Source organism: Lepidochelys kempii, chromosome 20 (genome assembly GCF_965140285.1).
Source record: "Lepidochelys kempii isolate rLepKem1 chromosome 20, rLepKem1.hap1, whole genome shotgun sequence".
In the NCBI taxonomy this organism is placed as follows: Eukaryota; Metazoa; Chordata; order Testudines; family Cheloniidae; genus Lepidochelys; species Lepidochelys kempii.
In genome coordinates, this window is record NC_136399.1 from 19,308,488 (window position 1) to 19,321,627 (window position 13,140).

The 13,140-nt window shown below is 41.6% G+C and overlaps 1 protein-coding gene across 5 annotated transcripts in view; it reads left to right on the forward strand.

Annotated features, from left to right (window-relative positions):
* Positions 1–13,140, forward strand: part of VDR (vitamin D receptor) — a 122,589-nt gene that overhangs the window by 39,787 nt on the left and 69,662 nt on the right. For 2 of the 5 annotated variants that reach the window (XM_078849715.1, XM_078849714.1), the window contains one exon: positions 12,678–12,787. The exons of the other annotated variants lie outside the window; for them this stretch is intronic. The gene's annotated coding sequence lies outside the window, so the exon portion shown is untranslated. The remainder of the gene's footprint in view (positions 1–12,677; positions 12,788–13,140) is intronic. 5 annotated transcript variants of the gene reach the window in all.

The following is a 13,140-nucleotide window of genomic DNA, read 5'->3' on the forward strand; positions in this document are numbered from 1 at the left end:
CTGAAGACAAGATAAAGGAAGAATGTGGAAACAAGGAATAGTAATAAGATAAAGAGAGGATGTGTGTGTGTGTGTGTGTGTGTGAAGCTAGTCAACCTAGACCTCTCTTATAAGATGGAAAATCAGATAGAAGAAAGGGACTAATGATCGACTGTAGCTGGCTAAGTGAGCAAAAGCTGAAAGGACGCTACTAAAAAAAAAGAACAGGAGTACTTGTGGCATCTTAGAGACTAACAAATTTATTTGAGCGTAAGCTTTTGTGAGCTAAAACCCACTTCATCAGATGCATGCAGTGGAAAATACAGTAGGAAGATAGATATATATACACAGAGAACATGAAACAATGGGTGTTATCATACACACTATAATGAGAGTGATCAGTTAAGGTGAGCTATTACCAGCAGGAGAGGGGAAAAAAACCTTTTGTAGTGATAATCAAGATGGGCCATTTCCAGCAATTGACAAGAATGTGTGAGGAACAGTGGGGGGTGGGGGGGAATAAACATGGGGAAATAGTTTTACTTTGTGTAATGACCCATCCACTCCCAGTCTTTATTCAAGCCTAATTTAATGGTGTCCAGTTTGCAAATTAATTCCAATTCAGCAGTCTCTCGTTGGAGTCTGTTTTTGAAGTTTTTTTGTTGTAATATTGCGACTTTTAGGTCTGTAATCGAGTGACCAGTGAGATTGAAGTGTTCTCCGACTGGTTTTTGAATGTTATAATTCTTGACGTCTGATTTGTGTCCATTTATTCTTTTACATAGAGACTGTCCAGTTTGACCAATGTACATGGCAGAGGGGCATTTCTGGCACATGATGGCATATATCACATTGGTAGATGTGATATTAAAAAAAAAAAAAAAAGGAAGAGGGGAAAATCATGCTAGCCTAGGTGCTATAATTATGGTCACAGGAAAAGCTACTTTGATAAATAAGCGGATAAAAATAAACTTTGGAGGATGGCTGAAAAGTGACCCGTTGACACTATTAACATAATCACATTTCTAAATAGCTTTTTTTTTTTTAAATGGTTACTGTTGCCCAATAACTCACAATGCAAATCTAGTTTCAAAGGGAAACTGTCTCCAACTTGCAAATTCAAATAGAATTCTGCATCTTGCTTTTTAGGTGACTTCAGGATAAAAAGGTTTAGTTAGTGCTGGTCAGGAATCAGAGTACCTGTCTTCCAGCAGGACCTTGTCATTATGCCCAAGCACTAATTGGAAAGCCTGTATACCTGGCTTCTTTCCACTCCTTTAAAGGAACAGCATTTGGGATTTTGGAACCTTTAGATGTGAAATGTTTGTTTACCTAATCCGTGTCACGTGAGTTCTAATAAAGATACTTGGATACTGTGGTGAGACTCTAAAACAATAAGCAAACTTTACGAAGTTTATATGCTTTGCCTCTCTACTTTAAACACCCATCAACTGCTCTTCTCAGTCTCATGCCCTTCATATCCTGGGATGCTGGTCTCTGTAGCCATCCTTTCTGTCTCAACCCCTTCCCATCCACACAGTTGGCATCTTTTTTCTACTTCCATCCTTCCCACTCCATGGGATGGCCTCTCTCCTGGAGCTCAGTTTGAGGATTCCTCCTATTTCATATATCTGGTTAGTACAGTTTGTGTCTGATGGGGCTTCACATATTTTCCCATAACTTCTAGTCTGTGATGGCACAGGGTGGTGAGAGAACATCTAAACTCGGTGGGGCCACCTAGTATATTTCTGTTTTGGGGTGTTAGCCAATGAGGAGGAATATGGGGCGTAATGATGCCAGAAACACTTTGCTATCTCTAACTAGAAGGAAAAAACGATGTTGCTTCTGTAGACCGAGCACGTGGTACACATCAGGGGTGTTTCTTGCATGCCTCCATTTCCCTCCTCCCTTCCTTTCCCCCGTCAAGGTTCCTTCCCCACTCTGAACTCTAGGGTACAGATGTGGGGACCTGCATGAAAACCTCCTAAACTTACTTTTACCAGCTTAGGTTAAAACTTCCCCAAGGTACAAACTATTTTACCTTTTGCCCTTGGACTTTCACTGCCACCACCAAATGTCTAACCGGGTTTATTATTGGGAAAGAGTAGTTTGGAAATGTCTTTCCCCCCAAAATCCTCACCAAAACCTTGCACCCCCCTTCCTGGGGAAGGTTTGATGATAATTCTCACCAATTTGCATAGGTGACAACAAACCCAAACCCTTGGATCTTAAGAACAATGAAAAAAGCATTCAGTTTCTTACAAGAAGAATTTTAATGGAAGAAAAAGTAAAAAGAATCATCTCTGTAAAATCAGGATGGTAAATACCTTACAGGGTAATTAGATTCAAAACATAGAGAATACCTCTAGGAAAAACCTCAAGTTACAAAAAGACACAAAGACAGGAATATCCATTCTATTCAGCACAGCTTATTTTCTCAGCCATTTAAAGAAATCATAATCTAACGCATATCTAGCTAGATTACTTACTAAATTCTAAGACTCCATTCCTGTTCTGTCCCTGGCAAAAGCATCACACAGGCAGACCCAGACCCTTTGTTTCTCCGCCCACTCCAGCTTTGAAAGTATCTTGTCTCCTCATTGGTCATTTTGGTCAGGTGCCAGCGAGGTTATCCTAGCTTCTTAACCCTTTACAGATGAAAGGGTTTTTCCTCTGGCCAGGAGGGATTTTAAAGGTGTTTACCCTTCCCTTTATATTTATGGCACCCCCCTCCCCCCTGAGCTGTTTGTGTGTGACTTGCAGTAACCTGTGTTCCCTCTGACAAAGCCAAGGGCTCTGTCTCCCCTTCCCTCTTCCCTACCATGGCAGGGGCCCTATGTGCCCCCACCCCACCCCATTCTTCCGCTACATAAGAACGGCCATACTGGGTCAGACCATCGGTCTATCAAGCCTAGGATTGCCAACTCTCCAGGAATTAAAGATTGTCATGTGATGAAGCCTCCAGGAATATGTTCAACCAAAATTGGTAACCCTAATCTAGCCCAGTATCCTGTCTTCCGACAGTGGCCAATGCCAGGTGCCCCAGAGGCAATGAACAGAACAGGTAATCATCAGGTGATCCATCCCCTGTCACCCATTCCCAGCTTCTGGACAGGGCCTCTACAGTCCCCCTTCCAGTTTTCTGATTTATTTTTTCCACCAAAATCAGTACAATTCTGTCCCTTGATACCTAGAAGATTCCTTAAAAGTTTGGAATTGTTTGGATGTGGCACTCAAAAGTTAGAAATGCCACTGAGTTCAGTGTAAGACCTTGCTTCGCTTGACCAAGTTTTCCTTTTTTTTTTTTTTTTTAAGCTTTAATACCAGGATATGGCTTTCAATAGCTAACTGTATTAGCTAACAGCTTTCTGGCTTTGTCGAAGTCCATAATCAAATTTAGTGTATTGATGGGCTTGTTCCACTGTAAAATCTTCGGATGGCCTCTCTAAAGGCTATGATGCACTCCAGTTCCTGAGAGGTAACGAGGTAACTGTTCCTTTTTTATATTAGGAAGTATGTTGTATCTTTTGACCTCTAAACCAAAATGCTTACTTTCTTTCGTTCTTTTCTTTTCAACTGTCGGATGCAAAGGAAATTATTTTTCCATTGCCAGACAGCACTGAGCTTACTCAAAGCCTAAGTCTAGCACATCTGAGAATCCTCCTGTGAATGTTGTAGCCCAGTGACTCTGTCCTCTGCCTTGCAAAACTGTACTGGAAACACTTCAGGATTGTCATCCTTCTGGAGCAGGAACTGAGCCTTTCTATTTGTTCAATATCTAGCACAAGGGATCCCCTGAGCCTGATCAGGGTCTCTGGAAGCGCCAATAAAATTAATGGAGGGAACAGTTCTGCATTGGCTGAGGGGAGTAACTAGCTGCCAACCTGCATCCCAGAGTCACTGCTCCAATGTTGCATGCACAGCCAGCTGCCACATGTGGCCTATGTGTAGAAGCAAGACCTACTTGAACAGCATGGAAAATAACCGCTCCCCCGTTAGCCCCCTGTTGCAGTTCTAAGAGAGATTCTGTATAGGGAAGCAGATGCTTAAGGAAGTGTGTACATCTGCTGTAGTGTTTGAATCCTAGATGCAGCATATGGGCATACCTGAAAAACTATCTAAAAGCAATTACTATAATGTGGCTGTTTCCATGCCCAGGAAATAAGACTGTATGCCTCACCTCCATATTGCTGTGTAATTTTTTGTTTGTTTCATACAGAAGTGGAGGTGCTAGTTGAAAGTCAGAGGGATTTTAGAAGACTACGGGCCTAAGGGTCAGAGTTTAAAAGGTAGTGAGATGCATCTCACTACCTTTAGAACTCCGACCCTTAAGTGACTTAAGTTCTTGGAAAAATTTTACACTGTATCTCTTGTCCCCAGCCAGCTTATCCAGGCTTCCACATTAAATAGCTTCATGTTGGGTACCATGCGATCTATTATGAATACGGTATCAATGTTTTGTATATAAGGTGGCCATCCGACATCTGTTCAGTAACTCTCATGAAAGGCAGCTGAATAATAGGGCTCCCTGAAACTGCAGGAGGAAACAATTTTATTTTTTTCTTTCCAGAGAGGGGGCTGCACACCTGTCATAACTAGACATTATGGATAGCTAGTTTTGTACTGAAAAAGCCTCTTGAATTTCAAGTACCATGCCAAAGTTTCTTATGTTGATGCAGGGAGGATCATTGCATTTTTCACATGTCAGTGTTGTGAAACAAATGTGTGAACCATAAAGCTAATAGAATCATAGAATATCAGGGTTGGAAGGGACCTCAGGAGGTCAATAGAATACATGACCACTTACTTTACATGAATAAGTCTCTTTAATGATGAGTTTTTGAATGATCTAGTTGTAACTGTGTATTTTATCAACTACAGCAATCAGAGTTGTTTTCCTGATCTCTAGACCAACTGAAGGAGGTCATGAAACAGCGAAACCTCAGTATTGTAAATTCATTAACACTAGTGGCTCCACGTATGACCTTTCACATATGACCCTCTTGTTGAAAAGTCCTCTGTTGGTGTTACATAACCTAGATTTCAGTATAAACTCAACTTCTAGGTTTTGCTCTTGTCCTAACTCCTGCTTTTGTTTTTACACGGGGGCGGGTTCCCCTTGGGTATAACTCACTCAAGGCTTAATTCTCCTTGCAGCCTTCAGGCTCGAGAGGGGCAGCATAGTTCAGTGGATAGGGCATAGGACAGGGGTGGCAAAGACCTGGGTTCTAGTCACATTACTACTGACCTGCTGTGTGACCTCAAGTCAGTCACTTCACCTTTGTGCCCCCTTCTACCTTTGTTTTGTCTAATTAGATTGCAAGCTCTTTAGGCCGGGGATTCTCTCTCTTGCTATATTTATACAGTGCTTAGCCCAGTGGGGCCCTGACACTACCGTAGGCCTCTGGCCACTCTGTAATCTCACCGCTACTACTATTAGTTATAATATATCCTGGATTATTAGTCTGCGTACTCTAGACACTTTCACATACTTGACTCTGCTCTCTAGGCTCTGAGACATTACTGTACATAGCATCCAAATGAGACTTGACCACATGTAAATGCATATTCCAATGGATATAAAAATTTACACAGGGTGGGAAGTATTGAGGTAAATGCATCTGTGAAATTTAATAAATTACTGCAAACCAATCAATGACAGGAAATCTGATGTTGAGATGAATGATGTACTCATTCCATTGCAACTTTGTTAATAGGTTGCGGTTTGATCATTGGCCTTTACTAGCATGAATTCCTGGCTCTTGGTTGTTGCTTAAGCCATAACATTTATAGCTGCTTGTTTACTTAATATCCTAACTAGTGAACCAGTTTAATCAATTGCTGAACAAGGCAGTCCTATACTGTGATAGTGATACAGCAATTGCTATGCAGGCAATGAATTAGAGTGACTAAGATTCTTTAGAAAGAACGATCATCCAGTGAAGACATCTCCTTCATTCTGCCAAGACTTACTCATGCTTGTCTGTCTTGCAGTTCTAGAGAGCTAAGCATGGGGTATAGCCATAGAAATTGTAACCTCTTGAGAAGCCAATATACACACTATAGTTAAGTGCTAGAGCCTGGAAGAAATATAAAGATTTTTAACGGTTAGAAAGTTCAGTGATTGTTGCATGAAGAAAAATGTTTAACATCAGGAAAATGGTGCCTACTGCAGAACCCAAGGGAATCCGTTCTAATCACAGTAGCTAGAAATACAAGACTCAAGTAGATCAATCCAGTTAATCCTCTGTCAATGCAGTATTGTTCCTTTATACACTTCTCCAGTCTAGGTGTAAATGACCCAAGAGATGGAAATTTCTACTGCTTTCCATGGGAGACTATTTTGTAACTGAATTGGTCTCACTAAATTTAGGCTGAATATAACATGGGGTGAGAGATTGAGTATCCTTTTAATCCTTTCTTTGGGGAAGACTGTGGGCCTGATTATCCTTTGCCCTAGACTTTTGGTAGTCTCCTACACCAGTGCAGAGAGGATATAAAATGCTATGAAACCATAATTGTTTTTATCGTGGTTTCATAGCATTTCATACCCGTATTGCATATGCTTTTCCCTGATATAAATGACTGTCCATGACACAGGACAATGCCAGATCAGACTGTGTCCATCTTACAATTTATTTAAATTGATTCCAGACTTTTAGTGAAATGAGAATTCGTCAACTACCCATTTCCCCCAAGTTTAAAGCCAGCCTGCCTACCAAGCCCTGTCAATTTTGAACCTAAGGGGTTAGTACCCATCTGCTTAAACAGATATCAGTGCTGAATGTCTGGATTAGATGCTCCTAGCACTATTCCATTGCCCTCTGCAGGGCTGGCTCCAGGCACCAGCTTGGGGCGGCGGTTAGAAAGGGGCGGCAGTGTTTCCGCGGCTGCGGCAATTCGGCAGCCGCCCCTCTGTCCCGCCGGCTGCAGCGGCAAATTGGCAGCAGCTTCTCCCTTTTGCCATCCGCAGCAGCAGTTTTTTTCACTGCTTGGGGCGGCAAAAATTGTAGAGCTGACCCTGGCCCTCTGTATGTCCATTGGTTGGCCTCTACTGTTGGTGATCCTTTTATTGATAATGTATTTCAGTGCTGGAAGGATTTCCCAAGATCTTCGGCATTAAACCAGCACAGCCTTTGTTTCTCTTCCCATGTATCTAAAGGTTGTGTATTAGCCTATAATAAGGAGAAATTCCATAGCATTCTCCATGTTATCCTTTTTTCCTTTTATGTCTAGTTCTTGTTTTGGAAGTCAGGATGCAGAAAGCCATTTCTCTTGCCTCACAGATTGAGAAACATGGTTATATTCACTTAGAGCCACTGGAAAGACGAGGCAACGTCTGCCCTTTGATTTTGTTTACCCATGCTTCACGTCTCTGCATCTTCTCACTCTAATCTTCTAACCCTAAGCCTGATCCACACTTAGCTGGACTCTTAAGATTAATGGGTCTGTGCATGTTTCTTTTCAATAATGCCACTGTTGTTGTTTTTTTCCTGACGTCCTGCATCATTCACATCTGTCTCAGTGATGCCCTCCTGATGATGCCTTTGTGATTTAATTCCACTTCCCTTTCTGCAGCTTCATCTGAACCTTTGCACTTCCTCCTTCAGAAAGGAAAATCCACTCCACTTTGTGCTTACATAGACCTATCTACACACTAGAACTCCCCACAAGAATTGTTCTCCTTGTTTGTTACTCACTTAGGCTTACTGAGCCACAGCAGTTAAATCTGGCCCAGTCCCTGTGTCCCTCTGCCACCCCCACACACGAACTTCCGAACAGACTAGTAAACATGTGGTTTACCAGCCAGCACTTTGCCTTCTGTCACTCACCCTTGGAAATACAGAATCTATTCTCGGACAGAAACATTTAAGGTGGAGTTAAGGTTGAAGTTGGGGAGTGCATCTCTGACCTAATCCTGAGGGACACCTCTTTGTCCTCCCTGTGATCCCATTTACATCATTACTTTTTAAAAACTGTCTTCTGGAACTTCCCCAGTGCTTCAGGACTTACTGAAAATCAGCATTAATGGTCCAATGAGCTCCTCAGCCAACTTTTAAATTTTTTGGATGCAAGTTATCTGGACCTGCTAATATAAAAATGTCTTACTTTAGTAGCTTTTTTTTAACAACCTCCTGAGGTACTAGTGGATAATATTGGTCATCATGATAGTTGGTGTTCTCTTCACACCAGCAGCCCTAACCATTAAAATTTTTGTAGGCATCATGGCAAAGGAAAGGTTTTGAGGCGGGATCTGAAAGTGGATAATGAGGTAGCTTTGCAGAGGCCCTTGATCTCCAAGTCCTAAGCTAGTTCCCTAACCTCTCTCTCTCTCTCTCCCCTTTTGGAGAAGGGTAGGGCCCTCGTAGATGCTTTGTTCCAAATTTTGCAGGTCCATATCTGGGGTTTAGTGAATCCTACCTTTAATATCACCCGGTGATGCTTATAAGTAGAGTGTGGCTTTTAACCATCCTGCAGAGAGATCAACTCTAAAATAGTTCTGGCAGACCTGATCACATTCATCATTAGTGGAAGGGTTTTTTTGCATGTCCAACATGCCTTCAGTCACTCCTACGTAAGAAGGATCAGACAGCCGCAAATAAGAATAACATAAGAACGGCCCTACTGGGTCAGACCAAAGGTCCATCTAGCCCAGTATCCTGTCTTCCAGCATTGGCCAGTGCCAGGTGCCCCAGAGGGAATGAACAGAACAAGTAATTATCAAGTGATCCATTCTCCCTGGTGCTCATTCCCAGCTTCTGGCAAACAGAGGCTAGGGACACCATTCCTGCCCATCCTGGCTAATAGCCATTGATGGACCTATCCTTCATGAATTTATCTAGTTCTTTTTTGAATCCTGTCATGGTCTTGACCTTCACAACATCCTCTGGCAAGGAGTTCCACAGGTTGACTGTGTGTTGTGTGAAGAAATACTTCCTTGTGTTTGTTTTAAACCTGCAGCCTATTAATTTCATTTGGTGACCCCTAGTGCTTCTGTTTGAGAAATTGAATATAGTATATTAGTGTTTAAAAGAATGTGCAGTATCATCCATGCTATGCAGATGATTTCCCCCCATGTATTTAATGTTTAACCATAGTGGCTTCCTGACTATATTTGCTTCCTCTGCGTATTCTGTTGGGTAGTGTCCCAATGCAGTGTTCTAATGGTTAATTATCTTAACCAGCTCAGTGTGGCTATGATAGTTTTGTTTTTTCATTCTTAGTCAACCTTACAGTGGAAGGTTGTCATCCTAACCTTAAAATTTCCTAACTTTTCAAAGACTTGACTTCAGTTTGCTCTATTGGAATAGGACTTACTGAACTTTACCCTTGGTATAGCGCAGATTTTTTTTTTTTAAAGCCTCTACGTAGACTCCACCAGGGCAAAAAAATAGGTCAACTCCTACATACAGATGTGAAACTAGTTTGACCTTTTTTCCAAATCGGAGGTGCGTGACCAAGGACATCAGTTTTAAGACAAACAACTTGGGCTGTTTCAAGAGTTGAAGAATAAATGTCAGCTTGACGAATCAGCCACCTTTAATGGCGGGGGGGTGGGGGGGTGGAAACTTCTGCAGATCTGTCAGTTTCATTATAGTATTGAGTAACAAATTCCAGGAATTCCAACATGAAATTGTGCTAAACGGCCTAGTAATTCCCATGGTGATTACATCTGATGTTCATCAGGAGAGCAGAATAATTAATTGTGTAATTTTAATGACAAACTACCTTTGCTTTTCATTAAAAGTTAAGTAAGCTAATAGCAGGAAGAGCAAGCTACAGGGATAAAGCATATACAGTGTAATTACAAGACTCAGTAATGCCACCTCACTAGTAGTGAGCAGGGAAATGTAGCCCTGACCAACGTGCTCTTCTTTTCTGTCTAAATTTCACAGGCAGAGCAGGAACTAGAGAGCTGATAGCTGGAGTGCTCTTCTCTGCTTGGTGCAGTTGCACTGGCCAGAGTCTTATCAGAGCAGAGTTCAGTGACTCAAGGTTAGCATTGACTGGACCATCTAGGCACTGAATATACCTGCAGAGGAAGTAGAAGTTTGCTGGGACCCCATGGGGGGAAGAGACAGTGGCCCTTCTCTTTTCCACCCTTCCCATTCAGCCCTTTCTCCCAGCAGAGGAGAAGAGAGGATAGCACTGTGCTCCTTCCCATTTTTGAAGGTATCTGCCAATTAGATCTTGGTGCCCAGGTACCAGAGTGATTAGAGATGGCTGTATTCTTCCTTCCGGTAACTTAACACTTGAGGGTGCCGGATGTTTATAAATGTTTATCTGGCCTTATGTAGATAGCAACAAAGCATGCTTTCTACCTCTTCATCCAATATTGTTTTAAGGGGTGCACGACACTTCGTTCTAACATTGCACTCCTGTTTCCCTAAGAGACAATGTCCCACTCAGCTAGGGAAGCCACCCTCATTTTGGAAAAATTTTGAGTGCATTGTAATGTCCTATCCACATCCCTAGCACTTGGCTAACATATAGAGGTGCTGGGGCAACCTAGTTCCATCAGAATAGCTAGGGCACTAGTGCATAGCGATGACTAATTCTGATGGATGTTTTGTGTAGAGCTGGGGGAGAAAAGGAAACTGTTGCTTGGGAGGGAGGGAGGGAGGATGGCAGGAAGATTGAGGTTGGGTGGATGCTGCTTTTGGTGTCTGAGTAACCTGGTTAATGAAACCTGTGGGTTACCATTTATGTAATGTCCCTGCTGATCAGGCAAACGAGCACAAAGGCTGGCAAATCTGCATCTTGAACCTTGGCAGCTATTTGAGAAATCCACAGCCTAGATTAGGGCAAGCATTAAAGCAGAGCAAATGCCAGTTTTGATTCCAGCTGGGATGTTCCTCCATTAGGTTTGGGATTCTAACTCTCTAAAACTAATCATTTGGAAAACCTGTGTCAGAGAGCTGAAGTGTTGCCATGATACCAAGGCTAACATCCAGAGTCTTGGTTTCCCCCTGTCCCCTCCTCTTCCCACCCCTCCCCCCCAAAAAAGTCAGGGGACCTTTAATGACAGTAAGTAGCCAGGACCTCCAGTTTGGTATTGTTTAAAACACATCAGCATCCCTGATGAAGTGTTGTTACCATCTCAGAGGGGAGAGTGCCCCCTGTGGAATTGCCAGCACCATTGTCTGCAGAATCTGTGTCCTATCTACATGCTACCCCAACCCAGTCCTGCTTAACATTTGAGATCTGGCAGGATCACCTCACAGGGTAGCAGAGCTGCAGGCAAAGAAATAGTATGACTAGAAAAAAAGTCTATTTTTGTCAAGTTTAAACACAGATTACTGAATATAAATCACGTTTCTGTATGCACTGATTGTCGTTAGATGTAATCCTATTATGCAAAGTTCATAAACAATTTGAAAAACCAAGGGAGCGCATGTAACTGTATTTTTCCAGGGTTGTCCCAAATTTAATTCTTCTTTAAATTTTTGGGATACAAAATAGTCTTGTAAATCCGTATCGTGAATTTGCCTAATCTCTGCCCAGGCTAGCCCTGTGCCCGAGGGTTCTTTGAAAGCTGCCAAGGTACAGCGTGTTTCACAGCAGAGCAGAAGCTGTTGTTGGATATGGAGGGGGAAATGGTCATTTTAAAAACTGGTTTGTAATAGAATAAGTCCAGACTCTATTTGTGACCGGGCCCCATTATGCTGTGTATGTGCAATAGAAACACAAGAGACAGACCATACCCTAGAGGGATTACAATCTGAATTAAAGATAAAAAACAGCAAGTGGATTTAAAAAAAATAAAAAGAGGAACAGGGGAGGGAGGATGAATGTAACAGTAATAGGAACATCCATTTATATAGGCTAGCTGTGTGCATAGTTAGATGGGTTAGAGATTGTCTTGCTTTTTAAAATAAGGTATAGGCATAGATATAAAAAGTCTGCATTGACCATCTACGCAGCCATTATTAGTTGAGTTAACCATATGGTAGAGATTAATTTTGAGGGGAGACTTCCAGGAGGACAGGGTAGTGGTTTGATGGACTAATGTCCTAGCAATACCTTTTTCCTCTAACTTTTAAATGTGTAACCTCTTATAAACTTGATTTTTCATTCTTGTACACTTGCATGGTTTTCACTTTCATAATGGTCTAGTATATCTTTATTGACCTGAGATGGTATTTCCTATGGAATTTGGGCACCTAACTCCTTTTGCCTCTTTCAAAAATACCCTAAAATTTTAGGTTTGGGGGGTGCTGTATAAGAGAGGTGCAGTAATTGACACCAAATGTTAGGATTGGTAGAGAGACACCTCTAGTAGAGTTTCAGAGGAACAGCCGTGTTAGTCTGTATTCGCAAAATCCTTTTCTTTATCTGATGAAGTGAGCTGTAGCTCACGAAAGCTCATGCTCAAATAAATTGGTTAGTCTCTAAGGTGCCACAAGTACTCCTTTTCTTTTTTCTCTAGTAGAGTGTGTCAAACCTATCCCAAAATATTTTGGGTTATTATCTTCAATTCTCTATATGTTGGTACATGGGAAACAGATCTTTATAGATGGAATTTTTAACTGAAATAATATAAATTTTGTCTAAATTTTTGACTTAAAAAAAAAAACTCTCCTTAGCAAAATTCTATTCTACGCTTTCTGAGAAAAGGATTAATGGAAAGTATTAAGTCAAAGTAACTTCAGTTTAATAAAAGTATTCTAACTTTTCATTTGGCCTTTTTGATCTAGCAGCTGCACAAATAGTGACAAGGCTTAAAATCTCAGCCTTCAAAACAGGAAACTGACGGTGGTGAATCACTGCAGAAAATGGGGAAAGAGAAGTTAGTGTGGTAGACGAGGTAAAAATATAAATTATATATATATATATTTTTGGACCAACTTTTGTTGGTGGAAGGTACAAGCTTTTGAACTATATAGAGTTCTTCAGGTGTGGTGAAGGAAGCAGAGCAGGTGCATCGATTAGTCTACAGGTCCAATGTGGTTGCACCAAAGCAAAAAAGTAACACATTCAGTTATTTCTGGGATCTGAGCATGCACATATTAATCCACTGTTGTCCTGTAATCCTGCCAATAGGGCAGCCAGATAAAGAAATAAGGCACCCTTCCACAAGGTAGTTAAACAGGCGCCTTAACTTTCAGCATTTAAATGATCCCACTGACTTCATGTGCATAGTGTTTGTTGAATCAAGGC